The sequence below is a fragment of the Strigops habroptila genome, chromosome 10 (assembly GCF_004027225.2).
Source record: "Strigops habroptila isolate Jane chromosome 10, bStrHab1.2.pri, whole genome shotgun sequence".
Lineage (NCBI taxonomy): Eukaryota > Metazoa > Chordata > Aves > Psittaciformes > Psittacidae > Strigops > Strigops habroptila.
Window position 1 is genome coordinate 21371848 of NC_046359.1, and position 26850 is coordinate 21398697.

The window sequence follows — 26850 nt, forward strand, 5'->3', positions numbered from 1 at the left end:
TTTGGTAAAATATCCAGTTCTTTCTCTTCTTGAATAGGTTTTTGTACCTACCCTGAGCCTCTTCCTTTGCCATCCACATTGGCTGTTGAAAAGTTTCCTCTTATGCTGCGTTTAGCATAATAGCAGTAGATTTTCCTGCCATGTATTACAGTACTGGAAAACATTTAAATATTATCCACAAAGCTGAACCTTTTTACAATCACCTCTTCTGCTCTGCTTAGTACCTCAAAATAATTCCTGAGTTGAGCCAACTAATATCCTCCTGCTTAAGTGCTTCTGAAACCACTTCAGTTGTGTGTGCACCAAGGGAAGGTTTCCTCTGCACTTTCCTCTTCCATCCCTGTCATTCAATGTTCCAGTCCAATGGTTTTTCCATTTCTGTTTCCAATGAACTCATTTTAAAGTTCCAAATGGCTCCTAACATTTATATCCTCTATTCATTTCTTTCTTTCATTTCCATTTCTCTACTTTCTTTTTTCATGTCATTATTCATATTAGGATGTGCTACTATCTTTCAGTTTGGAAGTTGCATCCCATTTTTTTTCCCACCTCTATCTGAAAGGTCTAAGAGGTGCACATATTGATTTCTGTAATCAATTTGCTGTATTTTTTTTTTCAAAACAGAATCTTTTTTCCCCTTTTTCTGATAAAAATCAAGAATTCCCAAACATAAAATTGCTCAGAAGACCTACAGTCTGTAGACTTAGTTTTCTACAGTACAGTGTTAAACAAAACATATTCCATGGATGAAAAATGAGGTATGCTTTTCTTAAATGTCAGCTTCCTAACTGAGCTTAAAATAATAATTCATTTTTGAACAAATTCTTTTGCTATTTATCCTATATCTTGAATAAATATGGATCAGCACCTCTAATAAATTAGTATTCAGGTTTCATATCCAGACCAATCGGAAAAGACAATTACAGCTTTCTTAAGAGAACAGGGTAAAATGGCTACTGTATTACAATGGATTTGCAAAGTTTGTTTTTCAATGACATATCCTGAAGGCAAAACAAATCTTTCAAACTCTACGGAGCCATGGCACTAACTGCCCTAAAAGTCGATTTTAACAATTAGGATCTTAGCTCAGAAAAAAAAGTTAAGCAAATGCAGAAGGCTGAGCCAAGCACAGAAGATGGAGAGAACATTTCAAAATGAGAGGACCTAAAGGGAAGAGGACAGATACGAGTGTGATGGATTGCTCACCAACGATAATAAATCGTACATATATATTGCATCTGTGAGAAAAGGCTAATGATTATACTTTTCTCAAAACCCAAAAGCTAAAGGAAATCTTGCCTCAGATTCTTTATTTCTATGCTGAAATTTAGAAATTATGCTGTATTTCTTCTCTTCTAGGTCCAGAAACTAGCCATATGCTGAAAGCAATGAGAAAACTTGTTGCGTTCAGACGTGCTTGAGTTCAGAAGATCAAGCCTGGGTTGTTCTCTTCTGGGAGAACTGCAGTGCTGCAAATGGGAAAAAAAAATGCTGGATACTGCTGTTAATGCAAGACCACAGCTTTTGAAGCCTTACTTGCCTTATTTATGTACAAGGATTACCCTTCTATGAAACAGTAAGGTGATCAGTTTTAAAAATAGGTAACATAGGTGTTGCAGCAGCTACCTGTTGCATTTAACTTGTTTGTGAATGCACCATGAAGTATACAAAGATAGTTGCTATTCATAACTATTCACTAAATAATGACTAAATCACTGAACAAAAATCTATCTGTGAAAATTTCCCTGCATTTTGTCTGTTTGTAATACATCATTGGTCTCTTGAAACGCAAGTCTTTGTTAGGCTTCTCCAGCTGACAGAAATATTTCTGTAGTACTGCAAGTAATAAAAAGCCAAAGTTCTGCCCCAAAGGGTACTCAGCACTTCTAAAATCAGTGGTGTTTTAGTGTTAATAGCATTAAGCCTATTAATTTCACATCCTTCAAAAGATGATTAATAATAATAGTAATAGTAATAGTGATAGTAATAGTAATAGTAATGAGATTCTTCTCAGGTTTTCATAGAAAGATACATAATCCCAGCACAAAGCAATGGTAAAAGTTAATTCTGGCCCTCAGGCCTCTGCTGTTGAGGGGCAGTATTATTTCCAAGCTAAGGTGCTAAAGAAGGGTAGGAGGGAATAATTTCTTCACAAGAACAAGGCTCTGGGCTTATTTTGTCCTTCTTCTGTCATGCTTCTCATTAGCAATCCTAAGGACTCACCACTCCACATGGCTGGCCAAGAGAGAAAACACTGGCACAGAAATGCTTTTGTGCTTACTGCGTGTTCCCGCTTATCCCTTTTGCCCACAGGGTGGCAACTGGGGGAGTCCCAAAGTCTAAATGACATTGTTCCTGAAACTGGGGGTGGTACTGGGAAGGGATGCCTTTGTGCTTGTAAGGGTTGAGGACTTTTAGTTGGTGAAAGAGCTCTGTAGAATTATACATCAGTGAAAGTGTGCAGCAGACTATACAAAACAGATGGAGAATATGTTTTTATTGTAATAAAATCAATCCTCAGATATATGTGGTTCTGCGGCAAATATTTATGTAAGGTGTTAATTTTGTGTGCAGTGTATGTTTCTCTTTTTCTTACGTCGCTCACTGAAACTTCCTGAGATAGAAATGAAATTTTTGGCTATACTGAATTTGTATAAATATATCTGAAGACAGAATGAAGGTTGTTGGGGTTTTTTTTGGGCGGTGGGGGCAGAGACCTGATGCAAGTATTTTTAGCTTCATGGTTGAGAATGACCTCATATTAACAGCCCTGGAAGATGAAGGTTGCTGTATCACACGAGGCCAGCAGCTGCTGGTCCACCAGGCAGTGGCCCACTGAGATGCCTGCAGGAGTGCCTCAGGAACAGAGACCTTTGTTGTCACAGGGTGGGAGGTGCAGAAACAGTACCACTGTGTTGTGTATTTAGATGCATGGAGCAAATGGCTGAGGATATTCAGGACAACTGGGAAGGAAGAGTCATCCTTTGGGTAAGGGCAGTCGCTTCTCCCTCACCCCCTGAAATATGAGACAAAAATGAGGAAGTGTGTTCTGTGCGTGTCAACTTCTATTTGATTAAATTACTGTATTTCTTTAAATTATCTGCCATGTCATATTGATAATAACTAAATACATTGTCTTATGGAAATGCATCCCTTCAACCAGTCCCAAGGAAGCAAGAGGGTCAGCAGTTCCTTGAACTTTTTTTGAGTGGCTGGTCTGTGAGGTCACAATACCCTGCTGCATGCTACATTATGTAGTAGAGCATCTGGCAGATTGCAGTTTATATCTATTTAGGAAATAATGGGCAACAATATCCTGGTGCAATTTTCTCAAGTCATTATGTATGTCCATATACTTGTAGGGTCAAAGTGCAGCTGAGATGGAGCAGTGGTCCCACAGATCATTTCTGCTATGCACGCATGAGCTCTGCCTAAACATATGATTTGCAAATAAAGTGTTTTTCTTCCACCAGTAGCTATCTAGGTATTAGTGAAGTTTGAGTAACTCCTCAATATTTTCTATTGGCTAAGCCATCAGGCTGACACAGCCTATGTACTTTAGGATGCAATTTTATGGCAGAATATCTATATTAAAATATGTTCCTAGAACAAAAGTGAATATACAGATGAGCAAGCTCACCCAGCAGATTTCTCATCTTCTTTTTTTCCTTCTTTTCTGGGTTTTTTTTTTTCCACATAGGAAGTCATCAGAGTTATATTTTTCCTGATTAACACATTCCTTCATCAACTATAATTGCAACCATTAAATTAGATTGCCTCCTGTTAATCTTCCTCTGCTTCAATCCCGTTATGCAGAGAAATAATTTAAACTGTCACGATTAGAGGATGCAAGTGCCAATCTAGTATCTAGAGAAAAATATTGTTTTAATAAAAAGCCTTTCCATCATACTGAACCTTAAAGCAATACATAGACGGCATTTTCTTAAACCACTAGAAGTATGCATAAAAAATGGGAAATCTTTTCATTAACAGGAAGAAATAAACATCATATCAAAGCTGATGGCATTCTTGCATGCATCATTCGTATAGCTCCACAGACAGCTTAGAATTAAAGGGAGCCTCAGGCAAGGAGTTGGAGAAGCAAATAGGAGCACTTGAAGTCTTAATTTATATCGCAATATAAAGTTTATAAGGCTAGATAAAAAAGTAGGTAATGGAAACATTAACTCCCAGCAGTCTATCCAGTCTGATTAATATCTTCTTGAACAGAACTTGTACTAAAACAGTTCAGGGAAGACACAGCTGGGTTTAAAAGGCAAAGCCTGGCACAGCTGCCAGGGTTGGCACATAACAGAGGTGGAAAACTTCCTCTAGAGCTACCTTATGTTAAAATACAATATTAACGTCGCAGTGAGTTTTAAAGATCTGAGTGAATGTATTAGCTTTTGCAGCACTTAAACATGCTGCACATCTTCCTGTGATTTTCTGAAGACTTTATCAAAGATTAATTAGAGCTGCAGCATGTTCAGAAAAATGCTGCATTTTTTAAATGTTAAAATAAATTATAAACTGTCTCTAGTTATCTTTTTTTTTTTTTTTCCCACTGAATAATTGATCTTCAGTACCTCTATATTCCATGGTCAATCAATTATTTTTTTATAATAAGGAAAAAAATTATTATTACCAGAATGAGCAGAATTGTTAGCTTTGCTCTGACAAAACACATATTTAGAGAAATCTATTTATTATCTAATTTCTAAGATGGCTTGGGAAAATTGTTATTGGTGTATCTGAAGAGTCAGTTGTTCTTTCAGAAAATGAGTGGAATGACAAACAAAAACAAAAACAAAAACAAAAACAAAAATAAACAAAAAAAAACACCAAACAACCAAAACACACCCACGACAGAGTATTTCCATAAATCCCCAGCTCATATTTTCATTCCAAGGTTTTTCACAGGATGATTTTTTTTTCTCCTGTAGGTTATCATGAAAGTATTCTCTGAATTCATTCAGTTGCCCATTTGTAACTATTATTATTACAATAAGTACCTTACCTGCAACAGCAAAAGTTCTCTTGATTTTTTCCTCAAGCTTATTCAGGCTATTTCAACTTCTGCAGTCCTCCTTCCCTTGGTGCAGAAACCTGGCAGTCCTCCAGCTATGGCCTGCAGGGATGAGTTGATGTCCTCTGCCAGGATAATTATTTCCATTGCCAGAGGGTTTGAAAGACGCTTAAATGTACACTGTATGTTTTTATGCTTACTTTTCTGAATATCTAATTGCAGTAATTGCCCTCAGCACATTGCTGCTAAGAGCAAGGGTTGAAATAAACTCAGTGCTCCTGAATTTAGGAGAGGTATACAGCATCCTCTACTCAGGCATGGCCAGGTTTCGAAGGAGAAGACCTCTGGGTCTTGGTTGAGGCAGCTGGGAGACCAGGTCTCCAGCTCTGGTGTTGCTAGCTGACCTTGGCCGGCCAAGGGTGCAACTGCTGCCCTGTCCCTTTGAGGGTGAGCTGTCTGTGGGCTGCTGCATTTAAGAGATTGGGAGGGAGGATCAGATGCATGCCTCAGGTCTGCAGTGTGACGCTTTGATCATAGACAACTCTGGCTGGTTGTGTACAAAACTGAGATGATGTAACGTGACTGACAGTATTTGGAAAGGATAGTCACTGTGCTGCCAGTGGGGGTAGGAGTGACTTTAACAGCTAAGAATGAAAAGTATCTTCTTCGTGGAGTATTTTCCATTGCAGAATGTATATATCCAGCATGGTGGCATGCCCTCAAAGGTAAGGGAACAGAAAACAGGAAAATGGGAAGGACAACAAGGAATTAGTGGATAACAAGAAAAAGAGGCAAGAAAAGAAACACCAAAAATCAAGACAGATATGGAAGCGCAAGTGGGGAAGAAAAGATAGAAAGACATGGAAGAAGAAAGCTTCACAGAGATGCTGAAGGAAACTAAAGTGAGAATAAAAAAAATTATTCAAAGACGAAGAAAGTGGGAAAAAGCCAGAAAGAGTTGGAGCAGTCATTGAAAAGAGATATAAGGGAACTGCCATCACTCCCACAGGAATGGGTGGTGCGGGGAGCCAACACATTTGCCATGGTCAGAACCCAGCAACTGCATAGGCCAGACGTGACAGCAGCATTCTTGTCTGCTTCCAGGTACATCCTTGGCTCTCAATCTTTCCACCCTAGGCTGACATCATAAAAAAACCCAAGTGCTCCTTGAAGCACATGAACAAGTCAGTCCTGCTGAGTTCCTTCCCTGTTTGCAAATACGATCCACCACAAAGGGAAGGGCCTTCTGGCACCAGTGGGATGAGGTATCACTGAGGTCTGAGGAGAATACTACCCCCGATGGTGCTGTACTGAGACAGCTTGTATCTCTTGCTCATTTTTCAATTACGTTGTCGCTCTGGCAGTGGCAATATCTCTATAGCAGATAGGTTTTCAACTGATGAGAAAAGACTTGTCAGGAGCGGACAAGGCATTTCTGTTGAAGAAATTCTCATTCTGTGCCCATGTCTGTCATATTTATTTCTAAAACACCTACTTTGGGATCTGAGCAAAATATGCATTAATACTTAATTCTATGAAATATTTTCTAAAGCAGTTTATTTATGTATGGGAATGTGGAGTGTGGAACCTAATCAAATTACAATTATCTTGTAATTTTCACAGTAAAAGTTACTATATATTTGCAGTCTTTTACAGAGTAGTTTCATAATAATTAAAAGATTATTAGTGGAACACAGAGTTAATATTATAGGAAATCACTGTTTTGTCCAATTTTCTCATCATTATTCGTCTAAAAAATATAAGGATGGAATTGTTTGCATCATATTCTCTAAAGCATTTTGTCAAAAGGAGTTCATTGCTCAGATTTGAGTGAATGTTTAAGTGCTTTCTTTCTCATCCCCAAAACTTTGCATTCAATTATCCCTCTATAAACCATGAAAATACTTCCGGTGGACAGACAGCACTTCAACATGTCCTCAGGTGTTTTTCAAGATAAGATGGAGATAGAAAGTAGAAGAGCATCTGTATGCTGGGTGATAAGGGTGAAAACACAGCGTCACAGTGATTTATAGTATATCTGAGACATATGTGGAGTATTTTTTATTTTGTTCCTTTAGAAGAGATGGAGCTTTGCACTTGAGGCTGAGCTTGGGACTGTTAATTAGGAATTGTCAGAATGAGTTGCAAGTGCAGTGAGACCTCCATAAGATTACGCCGCTGAAGCAGAACAAAACTTTTCCAATACATAGATAATTACATAAAAGTTACCTATGGGGCTTGGCATTATGTTTCAAAATGTTTTGAACAGCAGTGATCCTCATCTTCACAGTATTCATGAGAGAACTGTTACCTACTAGAGAAACGTTTCAGGTAAACTTTAGACAATAGCTCAGTTATTTCCGCACTTGCCACGTCTTTAGGAGCTATGTAGCACTGTTTAAACTCAGCCTGTTTTAGAGGGGAGACTAACACCTGGCTCCCAATGGCCTTCCTGTTGGGAAAGAGAGAGCTGGTCCCAAAGCTATTCAGATCTACATGATAAACTGTAATATGGGGAGATCCCTTTGAACCATTGTTTTGCTCTGGTATATCAAAGTGAATCTGTGGTAGAGCCCCATTTTGTCAATGAAAGGGGGAAAGGTTCTGGCTGAGGCCAGGATCGGGCCCATTTGCTAGTGATGGATGTTGGAATGCAGAATGCGAAGCATCACTAATGTCTACCAGTGGACTGAGCCAAACCTCTGCTAGGAATGAGCCCTGCACATCCAAATGCAGCACTTCCTGCTCCCTGTTTGCCAGAGGTTGCCAACATGTTTCGAACAAATGACCCTGCTGGTGAATGGACTGCAGCACATATTTTCTCTCCCAGTCCTTGTTGGCAAAACTGACTCCAGCACTTATACCAACTGCTTTGCACAGCCTTTTGTCACTTCATCGTTGCCCATAAGGTTGCTTCTGCTGCACCACTAGACTTTGCCCTTATCTTGGGAAATATACAGAAAGGGCTTCCATGGACCTTTGCCACTCTCTCTGATCCTGAAGGAGAACTGCAAGGTGCTTCTTGAACTGCAGCAGCTTCTATGTTACTATTAGGTATGAAAATAGAGTCATCTAAACTTACGGAATAAACACATATGCTTAAAAAAACCCCAAACTTGAATGCTTTTTATTCTTCTTCTTGAAGTTTTAGCCATGGAAAGGGAAAGACTGAAAAGAAGCACTGACAAATCACTTATTTCAAAACTGGAAAGAAAATTTTAAAGTGCTCAGAAAATTTGTACACAGAGCTATTTTAGAACTAACAACAGAGTGATGACATCTTGGAATGAATGCCTACAGAGCTGGAAACCATAGGGTAAATTAGTTTCAGATGGATGACAGACAGATTTTCAAAAAACCTTAAGTTAGTTAGAAATCTAAATCTTCTTTTCAGACATGACTAAAGGCACTTAGAGACAGCTTTTTTCAAAACGTGGCTTGAGCTCCTGAGTTACAAACAGCCTTTGAAAACTGCTTAAATGTAAGACAATTTTCTTTGTACAGTAGCAAATGGGAGAAATTTCAGGTAACCTTAGTTGGGGAGGTTTGTAAGGAGCTTTACTGAGTACTGTTGAGATAAGACTTCAAGTAAATAGGTTTCTTGGAAACCTTCAGACTTGGCTAAAAGATCTCAGGCTACTTATTGACATTTCTGCTGCTCATTTCCCGAAATGAGCAGCAGTAGTGGTAACAGGAGCAGATGAAAATAGGAGGGTCATTAACAAAACCAAATTATGTTTAGATTTTACCCGTAAGCAATAAGGAAAGAAATCAATTTGCCCAAAAATTCAGGCAAAATGTACACATGTATAGCAATTTATCCTAAAATGTTCTCAGAGAAATGGATACTAATAGAAGGGATGTGCATCAGTATTGTTAAACCCTGTGTGGGCACTTTGCAATAGTCAGGAACATTTCCAGGGAGACTTTCTGTAGGAAGTGCTGCATGCCCTCTGCTTTCTCATCTGTTCTTGTGCACTCTGTGCTCTGGTCTCTACCGTGGAGAACATGATGATTTTAGTTTATTCAGTTAATTTATTTACTAAAGAATGAATTGTTCTCCATGCTCAAGAGATATTGATGTATTTTTACATGGTACAGTCAAAGAGCATTTGTTCACAAATTGCAAACTCTGTTACCGCTCAGTTTGCCAATACTTTATGTCCCAAATCTATGGATTTTATGGCAACATCATGATACAGATTTGGGATAAGGATTGCTCTGATCCCAGTATTGCAGGCACACAGTCTGAACAATGTTAGAATTATTTATCAGAAGTGTACAAATCCTGATGTCCTTCACAAAGGCCAAATAACAAGGACCTTTCTTTATGAACCTATATTCTCTCTACACAGCAGTGCTTTTGTGTTGCATGTAGTTACAGTTAACACTATGAGAGCATCTCTGTTGAAACATGAATCTTTTGTGTTAACTGGAGAATTTCTATGAAAGGAGTAGAACAACACAGCACAAGAAGCAATAGCATTTCCAGTGTTATGAGGTGGGTAATTCCAGTCAATTATGTCTTGTATACACAAGACCACCACTCCAGGTGGGGTTTTTTTCACTATTTTTTTTGAACACCCATATACTTTCTGCAAGCGTCAGGGTCCTGATGTCACTGCTATCATGACATGAAATAATATCATCATATAACAATATATTTAAAGAGATGCTATCAGAACCTTTGTAAGTAGTTTCTAAGCTTGGGTCTCTGTTCAATATTGACAACTTTTTTCTCATTAGTTTGATAGGACTTCAATTAACAGGTTATTTTCAGGAAGCCATGTTATGGCTAGGAAAACTGCAAGACCATTTTAGGTAAACAAAAGTGAATAATGTGGTTACATCAAATACAGAATATAGCAAAATAAAATTCATTGATTCGAAGTCAGACATTTCAATAAAACCAGCTACCCGCAGACATATTTAATCACCTTTGTAAAGAGGATTTGATTTTTCCGTGGCAACTGAACATCTTACACATCCAGTCACTTCCCAAATACTTTGGTTTGTTGTTCAAAAGCAGATGTCCACAACACCCTTTGAGTGACTATTTGGTGTTCATCTGGCCCAGGCATGTGCTCCTGCTACTGCCTTTGTACCACTCAGATTTTTTAGAGGAAAATTCATAAGCAGTGTTATTTACTTTTGAATGCTTTAGCCCCATCAGCCTTACTGGACTTAAGATACATTTAGGCTGAAGCACACATGCTGTCCTGGATATGACTGCTTTCTCCGTCAAAATGTATGCTAATAACTGTAACATTTTACATCTTTTTTAGAAAGATCCACCTGATTTTATTTTTTTCCCTCTGAGCCTGTGAATTGCAGAATACCCTGACTTTCTGTGATATTTTGCATAGTGAAATGAAATAAGTAGCCTTAGTGGACTGCGTGGCTGGAATTGGATGATCTCATTCAGACATAACCTGGCTGTTACTACCTGTTCCTGAAATGGGTTTACATAAGGTTCCAAGTTAATGTGACCTGCAGGTTTGCTCGCTGGCATTCGCCCCCAGAGACACTTGCATAGTGTGGCTGTTCCTGTGTCTGGGAGTGGTGGTGTCTGAGAGCCCCAGGGAGGCTGATGGGGCTACCCATGGGCAACACTGGGTTAGCACTAATGCCTGCCTCCTTACAGCATCTAAAATAGACGTGCTCACTCTTGGTTTAGATGAGCGCATAATTGACTTTCTCAGAATCTATCAGAGATGGATGATCAATCCTGGTGATTAATATATCAACTTCGATTTGATGAACTAATTTGAATTTTGGTGATGAATTCTTCAATAACATGACACAACAATGAAAAAAAGAGCAGAAAGAGCTTCTGGACAATAAAACCTTAGAAAATGCAAATGCGATATAGAAACAGAAGCTCTTACACAGTTTTCCTAACTGACAGTGCTTATTACAGGCTTTAATATTTTTTTTCCTAAAAAATCTATTTTCATATACAGTTGAGTGGATGAGGGGGAAACCCTACATTTACCTAATTTTCAAGTCAGACAATTGACTTTAGAAAGCCAGATGGTGCAAAAAGTTAGAAATTATGTTGTCTAACATTGGTGTTACACAGTGGTGACCAACATTTTCATTTGCTGGCCCCAGACATCAAAAACTTCTTGAACTGTTAAAAGAATTCAGATGCAGAAAAGAGTGAATTACTCTTGACACTTGGAGAAAATGAGCATGCTTCAAAATCACTACGTTTTATTTACTTCTCAATTTTATGAGACTTTTATAATTTATATTAAAAAAGTTTTATAGGAAATAAAAATTCTAAATAAAACTTTGCTATTTATTAACACTGAATTCTTAGTCTATTTACAGACATGTTGCATCTAGGTAGTATGAATTGTACAAAAGAAGATACATAATTATTCTTATATCTTATCAAGAATTCATGCTGAATCCAAATCAGGAATGACAAATGTAAAACTTCATTTTTATTGGAGTCAGTGCTCAAGTCTCCTTTATACAAAATGGAGAAGCACCAAGTTTTCTTCATTTAAATTTTGCTGTAAATTGCTGATACATCTTTTCATGCCAGAAACTGAAAAACTGCTCTAACACAAGTGTACATTAATTTGATAGTACATGGAAAAATTCTGCCCTTGAATATGCATTTGCATGTTTGTATGTAAGACAAGAATGTGATCCACAATTTACAGTTAAGCAAAGCAAAGACATTAAGCAAAGCTTTTAGCTAGATATGAAAAGACATTAAGCATTTTTATTTTGGGCACACTCAAGCATGTTTAGTCCAAAATGTAATGCTGCCTTTTCAAAACCAGAAGATGAAAGTCTAGGTTTCAGAGACATTTATGTTGTGCTTTTATGATATATCTTAGTACTTCAGTCTGCTGGAAATCGAGGTGTAACTTTCTTCTCTGTTGGGACAGCTTAAACCTGCTTCCATGGAGATGAAGCCTTTATGGCTAGATTTGAAGATGCCCTATAGTGGGTTGTTCACAGTTTCTCTTGGTGACACTTTTTCACATCTACGGTGATAGCATCTGTGAATTAATAGCTCATTCATGGTTATGTTAAGTGCCAGGCTGCAAAGCTGCTGGGTCAATGATCTCTCTCTACATGATTTTACATTTTTTACATTTTACATTTTGTACTATCTAGGTTCATTTTATAGTAGTTCATAAAAGACAGAAAGCATTTCCTAGGAGAGGGGTTGCATACAGTGCATTGAATGAGGCAGAATTCTTCAGAAAATAGTATATTGTCATAAGTTCAAAGACTGACATGTAAATATTCAGAAAAGGCTGATATTCATCAGCATTACTGACAAATAACAGTGTTAGGTAATCAAAGCTGGAATTGCACACGCACACACATCCTCACCCCTGCTGCCCTGACAAAAACCCACACACAGACATGTCTACAACCCAAATTAATGACAATCTTATGATCACTGCAGGCACTCAGATGTATAGAAGTGCCAAAACCAGGAAATGAACTGTCAGAAGCATACATACACTTATTTTATATTTTTATATTTTTATATTTTATATTTTTGACCCATTTATTCAACACATGGCATGTATTTGCTCTGAGGAAAAATCAGACTTACCCGATGAAGGAAGATTTGCTGCAGAAATTGAAAAATATGTAACAAATGTGGTAGGTGATTAGAGTATAGATATAGGATGATCTTAAGGTTAGTATTTCTGCCATGGACTTTTTTGTGTACTAGACAAGCCTGTGTTGGTACCTTGGGGCTTTTGACTACCTAGATGAAGAATAAGTTAATGGCAATGAAAAATAGTAATTGTCTTTGGGTTTGGTCTTGGGTTGGATTTTTTGTGTTGGTGTAGTGGTGGACTTGTACAAGTGGGAAAATATGCACATTTATGTCATTTTGGAGTATACCATAAGAAAAGCAAGCAATTTTTGCAGGTTACTCACTAAGTCAGCAAGTGAATAGCTCTGACATATTTAATGAGAGAAATCACGTTACGTTGTCCTGTTTCCTCAGAATTAAAGGAATTTATATGATTATTATTATGTGTCCTTACATTAGGTGTTAAAAGTGACTCTGTTCATTCTGCAAAGTCTAAAAGCAATGTATCACCTCACTACTTTCACAGTCATTATCAAAACCAGTATGAGATGTTCTCCCTGTTGGAGACCAATATTCCAAATAATATCTGCAAAGTACATCTACATTGTCAGTGGCAAATTTTGCAAAGTATGTTCTAGTTGTTTATGTAAGGTATGAATTTTTCTTGGTCATAAATTCCAATAATTTCAAATAATTTTAAATCATTTTAAATAATCTCAAATTACAGTTGATTTTCTAATGTTCAATACTTATAACATTACAAACTTCCTTGTGTCTGTAACTTTAAGTGAGTTTATGATTCCAAAGTGCCTTGTGGGGCTGTCCCATCATTTATTTTTATTAAATAGTAACTTCTCTCACACAGTCTTTTGCTTTATTTGTCTGCTCTTTGCAACTGTGTAAAGAATTCTCTGAACATTTCCTTTATTAATGCTTGCTTTAATTTAGATATGATGTTCTAGATTAATTACAGTTTCTGGTCTATCCAGTTGCTAGGAGGTTTTCCTGGATGTCAGGCTGATCACTTATTTCTGTTCTCCTGCTAATGCTTTTGTATTGAAACTCAGTTGCACTCCTGAAAATCAGGCTCCAGATCTCCATCAGCTTTGTATCACATGCTGAAAATGAACAAGCAAACAAACAAATATATGTAACGTGCAGTCATGTAGACCAGTTCTCCATTTTTTGAATGCTATCTGGTTTTCTACATTCTTTCCCTCCTCATTCAAGAGAAAGTTTCTGTCACAAGGAAGCAGATGGATAGTACTTTGCTTAGGAAAAAGGTGGGTGTTTCTCAGTCACAGCTGGTCTCAGAGGTGGTATTCTTCCTCAGTATGCCATTTAAGTGAGCAAGCATAATTTAATCCTGACCTGGGATAGGGCTCACTGATGAAGGTAGCTTTGCCCAAGTTATCAAAACAGACTGTAGGATAAAAGGGCAAAGGAAATTTGCTTCTGTACAGATTGTTCCTTCTAGATTTTTCAGTAGTGTAGAACTATTTTGAGAATCACACTCAGGGTAGCTTGGGTTAGTAGGGTCCTCAGGTGGCCATCTCATCACACCATGTGCTCAGAGCAGAGCTATCTTTAGCCTCAGGTTGTATTGATTGGGGTTACAGTAATTTGAGTTTTGCATATCTCCAATGATGGATTTCCCACAGCTCCTCTGGGTTTTTTTCAGCAATTAGTTCACCTAAAAGTTAAATTAGGCTGTTTTTCTACAGTGTGAATATGGATGCTGTTATGTGCCCTCGAAGTCCTGGCTCACATCTTCTAAAGGATCTTCCAGATAGTTCTCACTGGGTGGGCTGATTTTTGCTTACTTTCTTTTCCAAAGGACTTTGTGATTTTCTTCAATTTAGTCCCTGAAGAATGGCCATAGCGAGTTCATGCCAACTAGTATGAGCCACCTGAGGAAGCCATCTAAACAGAGAGCTGCAGTGAGCCCATCTCACATAGTTAACGGAGAAGCATACAGCACCCCTAGAAAGTACCTTCGCCTGCCCAGGTTCTGCCAGGTTTGAAACAATAGGTTGTCTCAAAGTAAAAAAGGTGAAATGTGTTATTTTAATAAGTCAAACCAAAGTGTTCTGACTTAAGGATCAACTGCTTTTCAGTAAAAATACATTTGTTACGTTCGCCTGAACTCACTAATTTCATTAACTGCTTTTTTCAGCAAATCAAAGGTTTAAGGTTTCTGCACTGGCTGCATTAACTTTATATATTTACAGATGAGCTTTACAGTTCTGAGGAAGTGAATTAACTGTCTGGGATGTACATTGTGAAGAAGTTTAAAATAGATTTTACTTAAATTTTAAGAAAAACAGGTTATTTAAACAGATTTTTAAGAACTTTTTTGAACAAAAAAGGGGTTTATATTTCTGCCAAAAGTGCCTTGCTGAGCCAGGGCTTTAATGAAAAAAATAGTTCAGGATGACTTTAAGTTGCAATACAAAATCAACCATGTATTTCTGATAATCGGATTTGCTCAACGATCTTAACAAACCTTTATTTTATTCAACAGAATGGAACTTAACCTTTCTGACTGAAGATTGAAAAATCTTTCAGATTAAGAAGTAATAGAAAAGAATCAGAAAGAATAAACATTTACAGATACAAAAATTTACTAAAACCAGATTAGCATAAATCATTGTGATAACACTACCCTCTGAGTTTTTATTCCCTTGCTTTGATTTTGTTACTGATTGTATCTCTGCATTCTCTGTCAGCTGAATCTCTGATATTTCCTTTTGAAAACAATCAAGAAAGCAAATGTTAGTAAGGAGCTGTGATTGACTGTGATGATACTTTCCTGCAGGATGTTTATGGCTAGTCCTATTGGACGAAATGCATTGCTGGGGACAGGCAAAGAGCTGGCATGCTAAACAGAGGACAGTTTGCCACAAAGGGTCAATGTATGGGGTTCCATGGTCTGTGAGCTCTGTTCCTGCTCATTTGTGCCACAGCACAAAGCAGGGACAGGTTAAGTTTTGACATAATTCTCTAGCTTTCACCCCAGAAATGGCAGCTCAAAAAGAATCAACACTATTCAGAGGTGACGAGCAGACTGTGTTTATTCATGTTATATACAAATAGAAGCATTGTCCCAGTATACCTCTATTTAGTTCTGCAGTGATCAAAAAAAAAAAAAAAAAGCTTCAATAATGAATATTCATTTGAAAATGTTTTTCATGATTGACTCTAAGTCAATTGTACATAGGATTGGTTGCTTGCAATGTGACAACAGCACTTCCAGGTATTTCTAAAGAGAAGCTTATGTCTTAGGAGTTTTATTGAAAGCTAAACAAAAGTGTTAGGAATTCTAAAACCTGGCAAGCAAATGACTACAAATTTGTGGATATATCTCTTATAAACCCATACAAACCCATATAAAACATCCTGCATCTAAATTATTTGAATAAACTTTTTCCAACCTGACTTGTTTTGATGTCTGCCTACATACAGTTTTTTGACCTTCAGAGTGCCCATGTTGACGTGGTGATCCAGCTTCAGTTGGCATAATTTATGTAGAAAACCTTCAAAACACAAAGATTCACAGTGTATTACAACTATCTGGCTGATTCTGCTCCCTGTGAGCAAGACTCAGGGGTTATAAAAATGAAAAGATCACTTCACTACTCTGTTGCACTGAAAAAAACCCAAATAAAACTTTAGGAATTATTTAGGAGAGGAAGCACAAAACAGGAAACATCACCAAGACACTATAATATTTTCATGCATCATGTCTTGAAAATTGTGTATAATGCTAGTGCAACCCTCCCAAAAGATTGTGGTAGAATTGAAAATAGCACCAAGAAGGATGACAAGAATGATCACAGGTACCTGGCAGATTCTGCATGAAGAATAACAAACTAGACTTCCCTGATTGGAGAGGGATGAAGAGAGGTGGTATGACAGATGCCTGTGAAATCACATATGTGGTGAAGAACGTAACCAGAAAACTAAGTTGCATGGTGCCTGAGGTTTCTTAGCGCTTCAGGATTTGTAATGCTACAGGTCTGCTATTTGCATAAAGTTAGGGGAGTTAGGAAAGACTTCAAAGATAGCAGGATGGAAAGGAGCGGATACAGATGTGTATGATCCAAATAACCAGGAATGCACACACTGTTTTGTGGTAGCACATAGCAGAAAGGTGAGTTACAGTCTTCTTAGTGCCCTGGTAAATCCAGGTCTGAAAGAGGTGGGATGCTGCTGCAGTGCTGCAGCTGTGAGATGTCACCATGTCTCCTGTATCTAACATGTCTGGCCGTGATTGAAAAGGTGACATCCTTCATTTGTCCCCTTAGTGAAAAGTGCATGTTAAAAAGACCATGGCCAGTATTTTAATTCCAGATTCCTGAGTATCTTCAGGTTGAATTGTGAATTTTCTGACTGTTTATAGTAATGACACAGGAAGAGAGACACATTTCTTTGTGTGTTTTTTTGCAGGAGGGTTCCCTATGGGAGCCAAACCACAGTTCCAGCCTGTCAAAACCAGCCAGATCAACAATGTAAGCAATGCTGGGACAGACCCACGAGGGACTGTTCACTCAGTGTATTTTCCTCTTCAGATCACACAGAAGCTTAGCATGCATCTAACACTTTATTGCATAAGGAAGCAGAAATAAGTGTCCAACCTGTTCTCCTGATAAACTCACAAATTTGCAAAGGAATTCAAAGGTTAACAATTTCATTTAAAAATTAAAACAGCTGTTACTGTTAAAATGAGTTTGGCATCTATAATGAGAGACTCCTTGGTTGCTTAGAATAAATCTTCATTGTTAAAATAATAGAGAGCTGGTACACCTCAGACAGCCTGAGATCTACAAGGTGTGTCAGAAAGAGAATATGCACGTATTAACATACCATTAGCAGGCTTTTTTGTGTTCAGCGGTTTCTCTGGAAAGATAGAGGGCAAGAGTTTTAGATGAATGTGAGGGGCTTAAGAGTGACATTCCAATTATTTTTGCTGAGTTTCTCCCTTTCCCTCTGTGCTTGACAGGATCATTACTGGGCAGAATGATCTGCAATTGTAAATATCAGATTTTTTTATTACAGCAGGAGTCATACATCCCAATGAGGCTGCAGCATACAATGCAAGCCACTCCAGTGGGTGCCTTCCTTAAAATTGGCCAGCCCCTGGCAGGGGCAGTGCTTGGCAGCAATAACATCTGCTGTGCCAGCAGGTTGGCAGAATAAAGCCAGTGTGAGAGACAAGCAGGGAAAAATGCTGGCTATCTCACCTTGGCTGTCACTGTATTTGAAATTGTGGATTAAATTGTGAGATGCTTAGGACAGTCACAATGAAACCATGCTTTCCAAGAATACTTAGCTCTAATTGCTAAGAGGAAACACTGGAAAGTGAGATGGGAAACTGTGAGAGTGAATGGACTCCCTAGAGTAATTCAGATATTGTGATGGTGCAGCATGGATATTCAGATGTCCCCTCTGAATCTCAGCTGGCCTCTCACATTGTTTGCTTCATTGTGTATTGGTGTTTCCAATACTAGACTTGGCAATCTGGGCAGTCTTTCTGTGGACAGTGTATGGGTTTTGTTAGATACTGGTGGCTTTGGGTGTTTTCCTATGCCAGGAAACATGCTCCATTTTGAAAGTCCTACCGGTCTTTTGCAATACACTTGAACACATTAAGAGAAATGGAAGCAAAGCTTTTGGCATGCTAAAATATTCTTAAAGTTATTCCATTATAAATCATTCCCCTTTGTTTTTTTAAGAAAAATACAAATGTTTATACATACACATTAAGTTAAGGATACACTTTAAAGCTTTTTTTCCCCAGAACTTGTCAAATGCAAATGCAAGAGCAGATTTAGTGACGGAGAGAGCAGAATGTGCAGAGACCAAAAGGAGAAAAAATGGAACGAGAGTGCACGCTTCATGCCTTGGAGGCAACGGGAAAAAGGATTATATGGTACTAATGGAAAAGACTTTCTTTTATGTTCAGGATACAAGCACTGTTAAAAGGCAAAATGGAACATAAGCCAAGGAGCCAAATGTAACAAAGAACTTTCCTAACATCTCTTACGGCAATGCTAAAGGGGAGTATGTTAGAATTACATTGCTTAGTAGAAACAAACTGCAGCAGAAGGATGTGAAATGAAATTAATGGAAACAAAAGTCATTTCAAAGTCTGCACAAAGAACATACATAAATGGTCACTGAGCAGGTGATCTGGAAAATATTGATCCTGGGGCTTCTGGAACAACTAACTCAAACTAATGAATCTTATATAAAAACCCCAGAAAGTGGATGACATGGAGAATGTACCAGGCAGAATGATGAATATTAAGGGATTCCCACAAAGTTCAAAAGAGGCTCAGAGTTACATTTGTTCTGCTGCTGGAGTATATAGTCAGCTCAGAGGTCGGTCTCCAAGGTCGATTACTGTTTTATTTTCCTTGATTCCAAGTCAAAAACCCCAATACTTATAAAAGCAGCCAATATGAAGACAAATATGAGAAACCAAAAGCTGTTTTATCTGTGTAAAGGTGGGGTTCATTGAGAACATGTTGTCATTTTGATAAAGTGAGGGAACATCTCAGGGACAAAAGGTTTGATTTGTATTATTTTGTGCTCTAGCCTGAAATTCAAGTGAAATAAAGCAGAGCACATGCTTATCCACAAAGGCAATACTTGAAGTTCAGTCAGAACAAAAAGCTAGCAGGATCCCAGAGCACAGCTGCTCAGAGAGCATCTAAGGAAATGCATCTTCATTCCCCTCATTTCAGTACCCTTATTTTAAACCAATCTTCATTTTTACATGCTGGGTTCTTCATATCTTTCCCTATTTCATGCAACAGAAGGGACAAGATGCCTCAAGTAAAAGCAGTTTTCATGGGGTGTTTTGACTCACCTGAGACAATAAGATCATTTTGTCAGGAAATCAAGCTTTTATGAGATCTCTTGTAGATGTCAGAAATTTATATCATAAACAATGACAGTCATTCTCAAAGAACTGAAGACAAAACATCCCCCACCCCCAAACCAAAAACTATGGTCACTTCAGCTGAAGAAATTATCCTATAACAGCTACCAATGCTTAATAAAGCATTCTCTGCTCTTGGGAGCATGGCAGAATCAAAGGTCGTGTCTATTTGTCACTTAGGCAGCCTGAAGTCATTGTGTACTGTAAACCAGATTGTGTCCTCCACCCCTCTGTGACCTGTCATCATCTCCTGCTATCTGCTTTGGCCCACCCTTCCATAAAGCAGACCCACCTGAACTCTAACCCTGTCTCCCTGACCTGATATCCCATGCATTATTTCAGAATACTTAATGTCCCCTGTGCTGAGTTCCTTCGGCAGTGGTTGCATTCCTATGGCGTTGTTGTACCAGGGACAAATCCTCTAAAATCAACTTCCAGTAGAAGTCAGACAAGTAATTAATGGTAAACCTAACCATCGCTTCCTGCCATGGAGATTTTTCTTCCTTGAGGTTACTATGCCAAGACACACTTAAGAGAAACATTTTGGATAATGTAGCAAATAAATGTAAACACTATAATAACTAGATATTATGGTTCACCAACTCTCCAAATTAAATACTAATAATTTGCTATGTCCTACTAGAGAGAGAATGATCTGAAAAAATTCCATTAAGCCAGTGTATCTGAATATGACAAGAAGTTTCAAAAAGAAGTTCAATATTTGACGACAGCTAAACATTTTTAAGAGCTTCTGACATAGTGGTGCTTTTACTGCTAAGCTTCACTATGAAGACTTCTAACCACCTTGTAATTTTGAGTTTGCATCAGTTTTTGGCAGTATAATGTCAATTAAGACATTATCAGTGGCTCAACTTACATGTTTGCATAAGCAAATTTTGCAGTTTCCTCTGGAATTCTACTGTTCTTCAGCTACTACAAAACCAATGTTAATGCACCCTTGACCAGAAAATTAGAAACTTATACATATGATAGGTGACAATACATCAGATGATACGTTTCTAACCCTATATGAAGCTAAAGCTTAACCATCTTGTGGGGTTAGAATTATACAACAGATTTTGACTGTTGCCTTAGACTATCAAGTAAATGGCTGAGCTTGCCCAGGTAGGTGATTTAAAGAGCATTTCCCTCTCAGTTTGAAGGCAGAAGAAAATGTCAACCCATCTAGAGGACTAGAAGGAGAATTCACTTATAAACCTGTCAAAATCACTGGCAGTGATCCTTTCTTTTACTGAACACATTGGTTTGGGAGGTTGAAAAAGTGCACAGTGTGTCCATGAAGACAGACTGGATATATTGCTGTAAATTATGAAGTCAGTGAATTTATTCACATGGTGAAAGCTTATTCAAATCAGAACCAATTAAAAAAAAAAATGGACCTGGATTTCTCAACAATTTTATTCTTAGTCTGACTTTTTTTTTTTTTTTTTTTTTAATTGTACTTATCTCACTTTTAATTCTGGTCACAGAATGTTGGATTTTATTATGTGATTGATTGCAGCTTTGAAATACATGAACTAAAACAGTTTTAAGCCTGAAATACCAGAGTACCAGGGTTCGAATAACTATGATACAGGTTTGATGAGTCACTGAATTTGACTGTTCCTCTTCATTCCTTTATGCAGGATATGTCTTATATGACCTCACCATTTAAAATCTCCAGGTTTCTAATGTGATCTAGGCTCACTTGACAGCCAATAGAAAGAGGAAAGACATTTCCAGATGACCTCTAGATTTTAAACAGCTCAGGTTAAGTTCTATTAATCCCACCATGAGTTATTAGCGCATGCCATTCCTCTGGAAGTCCTCACACACCAGATGAAACACACTACACAATTCACATAAATAAGTTTGATAAACTGTTTCTTAGAGATCAGAGGGAATAGTTTTCTACATGAATACTAAAATGAGAAATACAAGTGTGAAGTTGGAGCTGCACGTTTAAATATATTTAACAAGAGAATAACATGGACAGCCTCATGAAGAACATGATTTACTAAATGTTTTTACTTAAAAATAATTTACATTGTTGTAGATATCACACATACTATTTTATCTTTGTTTCAGATGTATTCTATGAATCTGGTAGGTGCTCTACTTTTAGAGCTGATGTAGAACTTTGGAAATCTATTTGTTCTCTTTTTACAAAAAGGTTAGGATCAGAGAATACCTCCTTAACAGTCCCCAATATCTGTGCTTTGGCCTGAATATTACGTTAGGTTGTGGAAAGAAATACAGGATGGTAGTTGGAACCCATTACATGCAATAAAGTGTTAGGCAATAGAATATTGATAATGAAATGTTAAAGAACCATTTAAGGAAAAATAGCAATCAGGTTGTAGAAATGCAACATTTTTAATTAATCCAAAAACTGAATGAAAATTTTCTTAGTTTTGCTTAGACATCATTGTTAACACTTACCTTTCAACAGGCTACTATATCCTTTTCCTTCCCCATCTCTTTGTCAGACTTTGAGATTAAACACATTAGCATATTTTATCTCCAGAAAGCAAAGGAAGCAGTTCTGTTCTGCAATAATTTCTTACTAAATTGCTAATTCAAGATACTGCAACTCCTTCCTGAATGTCACGTGTTAGTTAAGCCTTAGTGAGAGATAGGGACAAATTCAATCAGAATTTCAATTGTATGGCAGGCTTCCTTCATAGATCAAAACAAGATTCCAGATTTAAATATTCTTGGGTTCAAGGGTCCATCCTATTCCTGCAATAAACGTGTCAAGGCACTGACCTTGCAAAATGGTCTTTTTCAGAAACACTGTTTCTTAGATACCTAAGCTCTGGAGATTTTCCAGCAACAGAGGCACTTTAGCCACAAGGGCACTTCAGAAAATCTCATCTGTTGCCCTATATGAGGCATAATAGGTTGTTTCTGTGTTACCACAGTATCCACTATGAGTTAGGGTTGTATATGACCTGTGTGGTCCCCACCCATGCTGGAGAGTGAGCAGCCTGTGCTGCATGAGGAGTTGCTAATGAGGCTGGATGAGATTCTGCTGAGATTGGTTAGGAGGGCTGGATGCTACTTAAGATTCACAAGGAGGGCCCTGAGACTGATGATGGGGTTATGTGGGAAACTTCAGTGAGGTGGTTCATGCTCCTGTAGGAGTGCCGAAGGAAGAGCTAAGGTTGTTGTCAAGGGCAGTAACTCAGCACCATTGTTCCATATTGCTTAGGCCTGACTCTACTGAAATGCAAGGAGGTAAGATAATTTCTGCTAGCTGAGTCTACTGCGGGTTTTACTGTTACTGCAGTGTTTGCTTTGAGAGGGAGCCTATGTTTCCCATGTTAAGGTAATCTGGCAAATGCAGAAGGAATTTCATGTACTGAAGGCGGCTATTTCTAGACTTGAAGTCAGAAAATACCACCTAACAGCAATGCACTAGGAGAAGTATAGCCTTTGTTTTCATTATTTTGATAGCATACATCGAAAACATTCTTCATGCTCTCCCTACTGATATTGTTGGGGATAAAGAACAGTAGGAAACTATTCTTCAAAGTAATGTTTTACATGGAAACACTTAAGGTCACCAAAAACCTGGCATGGGGATTTCCTTGCCTTTGTAGCTAGCTTTGTTACGTTATTAATGAGACTAGAGGCTATGCCTTTATTAGTAAACCATCATGACCAATAGGAGAAGATTCACAGCATGAGACAGTTTGTGATGAGGACAGGATATTCCTATTACATGGATTTGGGGAGCTTTATGTTGTGGCATAGCCTGAGCTCCTGGACTGAAGGCCTTCATGACTGGGGCTGCTGAGGTACACTCCCTGAATATATTTTCCAGTTTAGCTCATCTAGATAGAGTCCAAGCTTGCTCTCTGAGATTACTCCAAAATACCAACGAAAATGGAGTAAAACAAGAGAAGTTGAGATGTGCACCTGTTCAGAACTACAATATTAACAAACAGATGAACTAATATGAAACCTACTATTTGCTACTCGGTGAAGTCCTGGGCTTATTTTGGAACCACATTAATTATAAGAAAGCAATATACTTTAGCTTGTATTACCCTGACCTCAATTCCATTAAGTCAAGTTCATTCTGTTAAAATGCTGCTGACTTCAGCTGACTTATTCTGAGGGTGAATTTAGACTGATAACTTTCAAAAATACAATGGTATTGAGAGGACTGTCAAAGATGTTCATCTTTATATTTCCAGAACTCAGGCTTAAAAATACACTTATGTTTAGTTTTTCAATTTCTGGTAGAATAACATGTAACTATTCAGTGTTATATTATGAAATAGTAACATGCCCTGTGACTTACATGGCTACAACTTGGTATAAGATCTTTATAACAAAGCCTACAACAAAATTAAGATGATTTACATATGCCCCAGAAATCTGAAAGTAAAAATATAGTTAAGTGTTCAAAGTAATTTTTTTTTTTTTGGTCCTATTTTCATTTATGTGGGCAGTTGTTGTTGTAGCTCCTTAAGCTTCTGCTTCCAAACTACAAAAGGCACAACTTGCTTCAGATAGCTAACAATGTAACTCCTATTCAAATACCTAAATCTACAGTCCTTCCCAAATGAACATCTCCTAACACCTGTGGATATGTACAATATCTACAGTTCAGCACACCTCCTTCCAAACTTTTTGGATCAATTTTCCACCGTTAAATATTTGGAGAAAAAAGAGGTAAGAAAATAATGACCAAAAACTGTTGGGCATCAATAAATGTGAATATAACAAGCTTTTTGACAGCTGATAGGCCAAGATGTCTCCCATAAATGGTCATTTTCTTTGTACGCAGGAATGTATCTTCTATATTAATCTATATTATTAAAGAAAAGTTCTGCTGACAGTAGGTTATAAACATTTATAAATGACAATAAGCCTATTTAAAGACAATAGAGTCAAAGTTCCTATGTGAAAATTTAACACATTCCTGGATAGGAGAAGAACGGAGTGAAAAATAGTACTAATGGTAAGTAGGTCTTTCTTCCCACTAGCCAAACTGTGACTGAATCCCTTTATTTTGCATTGGTTTTTACTACTATTTCCAGCAAATCTGCACAGCTGATATTTGGATACCTTCAGAAATGTGCCTCTGACAGCTGTGAGCAGATAGCAATAGAACTTTTGTTATTGTCATTTGTTCTGGTAGTACATCTAGATATCATCATAAAACAGGATGACAGCCTGTTTACAGAAAAGCAAACTTGTGTTTGCATTTGACAGGCTGTATTAAGAAGGCCGAAAGTGGTTTTAATCCATTTAACATTCTTTGAGATAATGTCCACTTAATACAAGACCAACCAAATTTTGTTTCTGGACAAAACATTAGAAAGTGTTTCCAAGGATGTTTTCAATATATACTGTCATTAACACTGGTACTGTGCAGATTGAAGTCAGCCTATTAATGTTAGGTGCACTGATCTGTGTAGTGCAAGAAGTAATGTGCAGAAAAAGAGCTATCATGCTCATCCTCAAGGGGATGTTACAGATTTATGCCAATTATACCAGGTAAGAATCTCTCCCATGATGTAGTGGTGGTGTGGAGATATGAAAACATTGCCCCTGGACACAAAAAGCAGTATAGATGTAGAAGTAATTTCCCCTTACCTCCAGCTGCAAGATGACATTTGTTTCTGAAAGACTTTCAGCAAGGGAGAAAACCCAAGAATGCATCTTGTGTACTAATTTCAGATTGGACCAGATCAGTGCTTTTTCCTTTAAAAACCAAGCCAATACGACCATTCCTCTCCTTTCCACACCACTTCTCATTCTTTCCAGAATAAAAATAGAACTACATGTAGCTCCAAACAAGTGGTCTAGGTTTGATTTACCCATTCTTATCAGTTGTACTGCATCTTTAGTGCATGGTTATCAGCCCTATGGAATGGCTCTTGACTGATACAGCTGACATACAATCAGGTTGTCCAGCTCAGAAAGGTTTTAAAATGAGTGAGCCCACGCATTTACACTGAAAGTCTCTTGACCCTGCCCTTGCAACAAAAATTGGCTTTTCAAACTCATCCTACAGAACCTGAGTGTTCAGTATGACTCTAAATGCATATATGTTCCGTTTGTTTTCTCTAGGGTGAGATTGGAGAGAGCCATCAGTCTGAATTCACCTCTATGACTTTGCCTGGCTCTGATTAGTGCATGAAATCTTGTTAAGTTTCAGCAAATGTGTGCTGTAGGTATACTGTTGCATTGCTATTGAGAAGGAAATGGAACATAACTCACAGAAAATGATGATGATATTTGTCACAAAACGTAAGATTTATCCATTTTATGTTTTTTTGAAAGTTGCCAAGTCCTTACATGCTGATTTGAGCATCATTTTTCCCCCACCTGAAAACCACAGAGAATGTTATAGAAGTGAATCAGCTCACTGAAAAGGAGGCATCCATGATCTTAACACCATCATTCTCAAAATGATAAAGATGTTTAAATTGCATTCACAGCTTTTTTTATTATTAAGGTTAATTTTCTCACTGAAGACCTATACATTCTCAAATGCTTGATTAGAAATATTTCCTCAAATTAAAAAGATAACCTCCCATATTTGATCTGATTTTTTTAATGAAGTCTTTTTGCCAGTAATTTTAAAGCAATACTAAAACAGAAAATTGAAAAGATATAAACTGTATTAATATTTCTGATGGGAACTCTCAAAAGCAAATCTGCATTGTCTGCTGCATGTTCCAGCTAAATCATAGAATCAACTAGGTTGGAAAGGACCTTTAAGATAATCAAGTCCAACCATTACCCCAGGACTGCCAAGACCACCACTAAAGCATATCACTGAGGGCCTCATCTACACGGTTTGTGAACACTTCCAGGGATGGTGATTCTACCACTTTTCCTGGGAAGCCTGTTCCAATATCTGATAATCCACAGAAACCATCATCTTTACTCAGGTTTTTTTTTTTTTCCCCAGTGGGCGAAGGTCTACTTTTTTTGTGGAGCTGTGCTAAACAATAAAAATTGGGTAGAAAGGTTTCGTATTTTGATCTGTATTCAGATAACTTTCTGCCTTTGTGCAGTAAGAAAAGGGCAAGCTTTCTATCTATTTCAGTGGGTTGTGCAAGAGACTTAGAGGCTTTTGGGTAAACTAGTGTTATGACATAGAGTTATTGTGGGAGTCATGAGAAGGAAGATCAAGATGAAATAACATTGTTATGAGATTTAAATAAAGCCCAGAAGGAAAACGCTAGATAATATTCTCTATTATCTAGCATATTTTGCAACTGATGATCTTGTGCGATGTAAGCATAAAATGGTTGGCCTTTCTGTGTT